Below are 6,620 nucleotides of genomic sequence, written 5' to 3' on the forward strand. Positions count from 1 at the left end.
GATTAACTTGTGTGTTGCATATTCCTCTTCCTGTTAGTATTCTGGAGCTTTGTTCTGAGACACAAGTCCTAACTGGAAATAATCTGATTCTCTTTTATATTGCTTGTGAGCATCATTAAGTGGAGTTAAAGCAGCATTTAATCTAGAGTCCCTTTTGCCCTACCACTGAGACAAAGCTCATCTGTATCCGCTATCATTTTTCTGTGCTGTGTGGTGAGAATATAAGCTATCATTTGAGGGCCAGCCAAATAGCTCAGCAGATTAAAGCACTTGTAGCAGGTGCAGGGGCTGGAGGTTCGATCCCTGGGCCTGCTGTGCTGGCCCCGTTCCCTGGGCATGCTGAAATAGTGATTGAGACTGGCGTGGTGGTCACCTGTAATCCCATCTCTTAGGAAGCTGTAAACCGGCAGATCACTATGAATCAGATCTAGTAGTGAGACGTTGAACAGCCTGTAGAACCGTCCCTAAAAAATAAATAAATAAAAGATAGATTAATTTTTTTACTATTAAAACCCAATTTTTGTTTATTTCATATCTTCATCAGATTCTCCCATAGGCAACTGGGATTTAATACCTTTTGTGAAATAAGTTAACTACTTAATAATGTCTTATGTTTTAATAACACTCAGGAAACAATTATGATATATTCCTCATATTTACTTTCATTTTATTTGCAAGAAGATTTCTGAGGCAAAAGTAAGTTTTTCATGATACAAAGGTAACTTCAAATCATGATTCGTTTTCTTCTAGTTACAAAATTATTAAAAAATATCTCTTATGACATTTTACCGCAAATTTCTTGGTGTTCTCCTGAAGAAAAGCCAGGGCATTGTTAAGGTGAAGAATATCCTTCTTATTTTCTGTATTTATGACTTATTCAATAATTTATGTTTTAATTTTTATTTTTATTGGGACATGTCTACAGCACTAACAACTGCATTCATTGAGAGGATTTGCTACGTGCATGCACCTAACACATTTTAATTACTTTTTCGTGACCTTTTGCTCCTCTCCCTCCACTGTTCATCTCTTAATCCCCTTCCCTGTGACAAAAGAGGCATATCCTTAGTTCCTCTTACCTATCCTTCTTTTTGTTTTTTATTTATGTTTTGTGTATCACATAAGAGAAGCTATGTGTCTGATTTACTTCATTTAACGATGGTCTCCAGAAATACCCATTTTCTTTTGGCTAAAACCAAAGAGAAAAATCACATCACTGCGCTGCAGTTGACTGCTCGATAGCACCAGTATAGCCCACAAAACAGTGAAGATAATGTGCCCTCCCAAGTGATATTCCAGTAACAATTCTACTCTTTCTGTTAGTAACTGGATAATTGATTACAGCTTTCTTACATTTTGTTTTTTAGAAAATGAGGTAAAATTAATGGGTTTCGTGATGAGCAATGCTACTGTTAGGATCCCAACATCCCACCAGGAAGTATCTAGGTAAAGAAGTTACCCAGGTGATGAAGAATATTGTACGTGTGCCAATTCAACGGTTCTTTTTCTGAGAAAGGAGAACAGCTACATTTGTCAATGGTAAGTAGTTTTCAATGTTTTAATGAATTCTGGAAACAATTACTTTAAAAAACAGCACATCATTTCCTGATTTTAACAAGTTATAGAAAAAAATAACTCATGACCTGAAAATCTAAATGAAATCATGATGTCACTGTGGATCAACTTATTTTGGCTAATTCACCTAGTCTAGAAAAAAAGTACTCAATGAATTTTGAACATTTTCATACTTTTTAGATACATTTATATTTAAAAGGCTAGACTTCATATTTTCTAGGAACTGGTACAATTAATTCTGAAATCTTAACTGTAGATTAATCCAGCATAGTTTTCTGTTGCATAAGAGTTGATGGAATTGCAACAGACATTGTTTAGCTATGAGGAATTTGTACAGCACTTTACTGTTTGCTGGTGGCTTTTACGTGTTTTTTCATGTTTAATTGGTAATTTTAAACTTTTAATAGTAGTCCTCCCTTGGAGACTTGTCATTAGAATTACACAATTCTGATCAGGTGTCTTCATCGGGAACCACAGAAACAGAGACAACCCCAGTTATTGCCCTTCATCTCGAACGATGTGATCCACTGCTGAATGAAATTTAAAGCCCCTTTCGAATTTTCTATGGATTTAAGGCAAGATTTGATAACTTCCTAGTAAGAAGACAATAGAAGTAAACAGTATTCAGAACAATCCAGATACATATTTTTATAAAATATGTATTTTATGAATGAAAAAACACTCATTTAACTAAGTTTAAGTTTTCATTCTTTGCCTTTCATTAATCAAAACATCATAAATGTATTAAAATATGTTAAATATTAACAAAAGTCACACTCATTTAGATTTAAAGCAAATCCTTCTTTACATTCTAGAATACACATAAAGAAAAACTGGGGGCCGGGAAGATGGCTCAATAGAATAAGCACTTACCTAGCGCAAGGACCTGAGTTTAATCCCCAGTTCCGCCAAAAAAATAAATAAATAAATAAAATTGTGAAAACAAAAACTGAATTTGCCAATTTGGGCTGACCTGGAGAACCCTGTAACAACTGCTGCAAAAGAGGATTTTTTATTTGGAAGATACTATTTTTTATGTGGAAGGTGGTAAGATATTCTTAGTGAAAAATCCTATCCCAATGTTCATAAAAATTAATCTAAACCAAAATTTTAGAGCGACAGAAGCCACATCCTTCCAAGAGACAAGGAAGTCTCTTGCTTAGTAAGTCTGTGCTTAGAAACACTGAGACGTAAAAGTCAGAGAATAGAAGTTACTGAACTCTAAGGTGGACACTGCCATTCAGCTCATCGCTACTTGGCTGTAATAGAGGATACAGATCAAAGTGAAACCACTATCAGATATGAAATTCAAGAGCTAGAAGACACAGGATTGACTGGGCAGGGGGTGGTAGGGATCATTAGGCATCTGTTTTATGTTGTTGGTGGCCTCAACTGGGACATGAGAGGTAGAAGGAACAATTTGAGTTTCTTGGTGGGACTTGGCCACATGGCAGTCAGTGGGTGGTAAGCAAGACATCACACAATTGCTGAGCCAGAGACCATCTGATTGGCAGCCCATGGGCCCACCACGGCTATCTTTGCAGTAGTCCAAGAATGAAATTGGTAAGTAGAAAGTGCAGCCTCAGCACAGAACTGCAGGGCAGAGAGCAACAGAGAAGAAAACGAATGTAGCAGGAGCCGCAGAGAAGAGCAAGAGCTCTGATTTCCAAACCAGCAGTAGCTGAAAGATAAGAAGTTAGCACAGTGAGTCTGAGAAGACCTAGAGACGCTTTCTCAGCTTTTACTTCCTCCGATGCCACTCTTGCTTTTTAGTTAGGTTTTCAATATTTTCTCACTTCCTGTTGATAGTTCCGCACACACTAATTTCTGTCTTGCTTGAAATTTTTTACCTGACATTTCCCTAATAGTCATTCAGATGACAATGAAAATATCCTACAAATTTCTCAAATGGTGATTCTTCCGTTTTTCAATCTTTATTTTCCAGTTATTATTCACATCCTTCCTATTACATCCAAGAAAGATCCAGAGTCGTAACTACTTGAAATGGATCTCCTTCTTCAGGATATGGTGCTAGAGAGAGAGGAAGAACTTGCTCATGAGTGGTGCAAATAACCCCAGAAAATAGTCTAGTGATTCACAAAACAAGGATGACTCTTTATCTTCCAAGTTTTTTCCATTTAGATTAGAAGCGTGAAACAAGAATATGGAGTAACGGTGTTTAGGTTGTTTAATAGGCTTTAAATAAACTAAGCTCTTCAAAACAACATTTTTCCATTCACAGTAACATTACATCCAGATTTGCTTCTATGTAAATATCCCCACTTAAAAATATCAACATCTGAAATTCTAATTAATTAGAACACTAACTCAAAGTAAAGCCAAAATCCAGAGAGAGCTTGAAATTTTTCTATGGACCCCTGAAGACAGCCAATACAAACAACAGGGCATATTTGAGGACTGCTCTTCTTTCCAATTTAATTCTGTTTACTGTTTTATTTGGAAAACTCAAATCATAAATTTCAACAGGATCATACATCCTTAGTTTTACTCCAAGGCTTAAATATTTGCTTGATCTAATCCTCAATCCCAGTAGGTATTGCCATTATTATTTTCTTTATTTTATTTTTTATTTTTTGTTGGTACCAGGAATTGAACTCAAAACCTTGAGCTTACCAGGCAAGCACTTATTCTACTGAGCTATTTCCCTGGCCTAGTAATGCTATTATAGTTCTCATTATTATTTTTCAAATCAAATGTGAAAATAGAATATTATGATTAATCTAATAAGCATGTATAAAGTGACCAATGGTGCTTTCTGTATAGACATACTGTATTTAATTGTCTAGTTCTCCAGTTTTTTAATCCAGATAGTAAATTTGAACTTTACTTCCTAAGCATCTGTTTTGCAAATGATTTATTCCCATGAAACTGAAAGAAAGTTAACATTTTCATAAGAATAAGTATAAAGGGTACTTTATTGTGCTTTTACAAAAAAACAAAGTGGATCTCTGGACTTCTTACTTTCTATGTGGGTGTGGGGAACATGCTTGAAATTGAACTCTGAGCATTCAGACTGAGTTATTACCTCAAAAAATTTTTTTTGGATCTGATAAGGTCAGTCAAATCCCCTCAGGATTTATCATGAGACCCTGTGCCTTATCAGATCCAAAAGCTACCACTCTTGGTGTATAGGTCTTGCTTTATCTTGGTCTTAACCATTCAGCAAAAAAGTATAAAAACGAAGTATAAGAAGTAAAGCCATGATGTGATGTTGAGCTGTAGGGGACTCAGGTCAACAACTTCTGACATTGCCAGTGAAGCAGAAGACTCAATACTATTATGGACTACTGGACTATTTTGGAATATTTTGCTGAGTTAACATACCTATAAGATTCAAATAACAGAACTAAACAAAAAAGAGGATACAGATGAATGTCCATTTTGTATCTGTGTATTCAAAATGGTTAAGATAGATATATAGTTACATTCTCTTAATGAATAGAGGGATTTGTTCTAATAGTGTTTGTAAATAGGATATCATGTCTGCATCTCGTATAGCAAAGAACCACTAGGAAGAATGTATGCAATGTGTTAATTATTGAAACTGTCCTACCAATTTGATTTGAAACTCTAACATTGCTATTTGTTTCTCAAAATTATGGAGAATTTTTTTTTTAACTTTGAGATGGGCTCTCCATACATCACTGAATTTCTCAGGTTGGGCTGTAATTTGTAATCGTTCTACCTCAGCCTGTGAGAATGCTGAGTTATAGACATACATCACCACACCCAGCTTTGTACTCAACTAGTTAAGCTCATATCCAGAAAGTTTCAGTTGAATCCAAGAAGGTGACCTACATGTGTAGGCATGTGCCTAGATTAATGGAGGGCAAGCTTCTCTATGAGAAACAAGTTGTCAAGCATGCTCTAAGACAACATTCTTATCACCAGATAGCTGAGAAACTCATTGGCAAAGACAAGAATATTGCCATTCACCAGTTCTCAAAGACACTGGTTAGACAGGTCTAGGCAAAGTATAGAAAAAGCCATTGTATTTCAGAAAATCCTACGACAGAAATTCTTTCCTAATGAAACTTTCTGCTGAAAGCTTTTCCTGTATTTTGTTTTGCATAAATTGTCTCCCACCCCACACATAGTTTAATGATTTTGACATTGGAAGAAGCACATCATTGGATTAAAGCTTTAGTAGTGTTGTGCTACCATATGCTAAGGCATTAATATTGCATTCTTTTTGAGCCTCCTCTTTATGGATGTAGAAAATTTGTTAAAATAAGCATCCATGCTGATGTATGACTTTCAGTTAACATGTGGAATAGTGCTCATAACATACATGCAACTCAAAAATATTTGTTGAATTAAAGCTGCTGAATGAATATGATTGGAGTTACAACTTTAGGCAAAAGTACAGAGCTGTGTTGTACCAACATAGTTTCATACTTCACCCCTGAGCTATTTTTTTCTTTTAGGCTGGCGCTGTTCTTTGCCTTTTTTTTTTTTCTTATACTTTTTTATTTGCTGTCCACACTGCTGGAAAGGAAGTAAGATTGTGTTTTAATGCACTGCTTCTTCTAATAATAAATTGATTAATGGAGAGTTGGTTTTGCTAGAGCAAACAAGTTGTCAAGTGTACTCTAAAATATAGCAGGTTTTTCACACTGCAGTTGAGAATCTTCTGTAACAAATTCTTAAGTTTATATTGCAGATACATCTTGCCAGCCATCATCATCTCCAGAGATGCAACCCATGCAAGATTTGCAAGACCAGATATTTATCAACCAATAAGAATTTTATAAGGAAAATAGAACATGGTTTTGTAGCCTAGCAAAGAACTGAAACACGTCAATTCTTCCTTTGTTAGGATCAACAGAAACAGGCAACATGTTTTGTTTGATACAGACTGTATGTGCTCTTTATTTTCATTGTGTAGTAAAATCTGAAAATAGTAATTTATATTAGGATACAAAACTAACATGTATAGACTTAAGCAGAACAAAAAAGTGGAGAGGCAGGGAAGTACAAGTGTGTTACTCTGTCCTCTTAATTTGTTTCTGCAATCATTGATG

Source organism: Octodon degus, unplaced genomic scaffold (genome assembly GCF_000260255.1).
Source record: "Octodon degus isolate 3935 unplaced genomic scaffold, OctDeg1.0 scaffold00264, whole genome shotgun sequence".
Classification (NCBI taxonomy): domain Eukaryota; kingdom Metazoa; phylum Chordata; class Mammalia; order Rodentia; family Octodontidae; genus Octodon; species Octodon degus.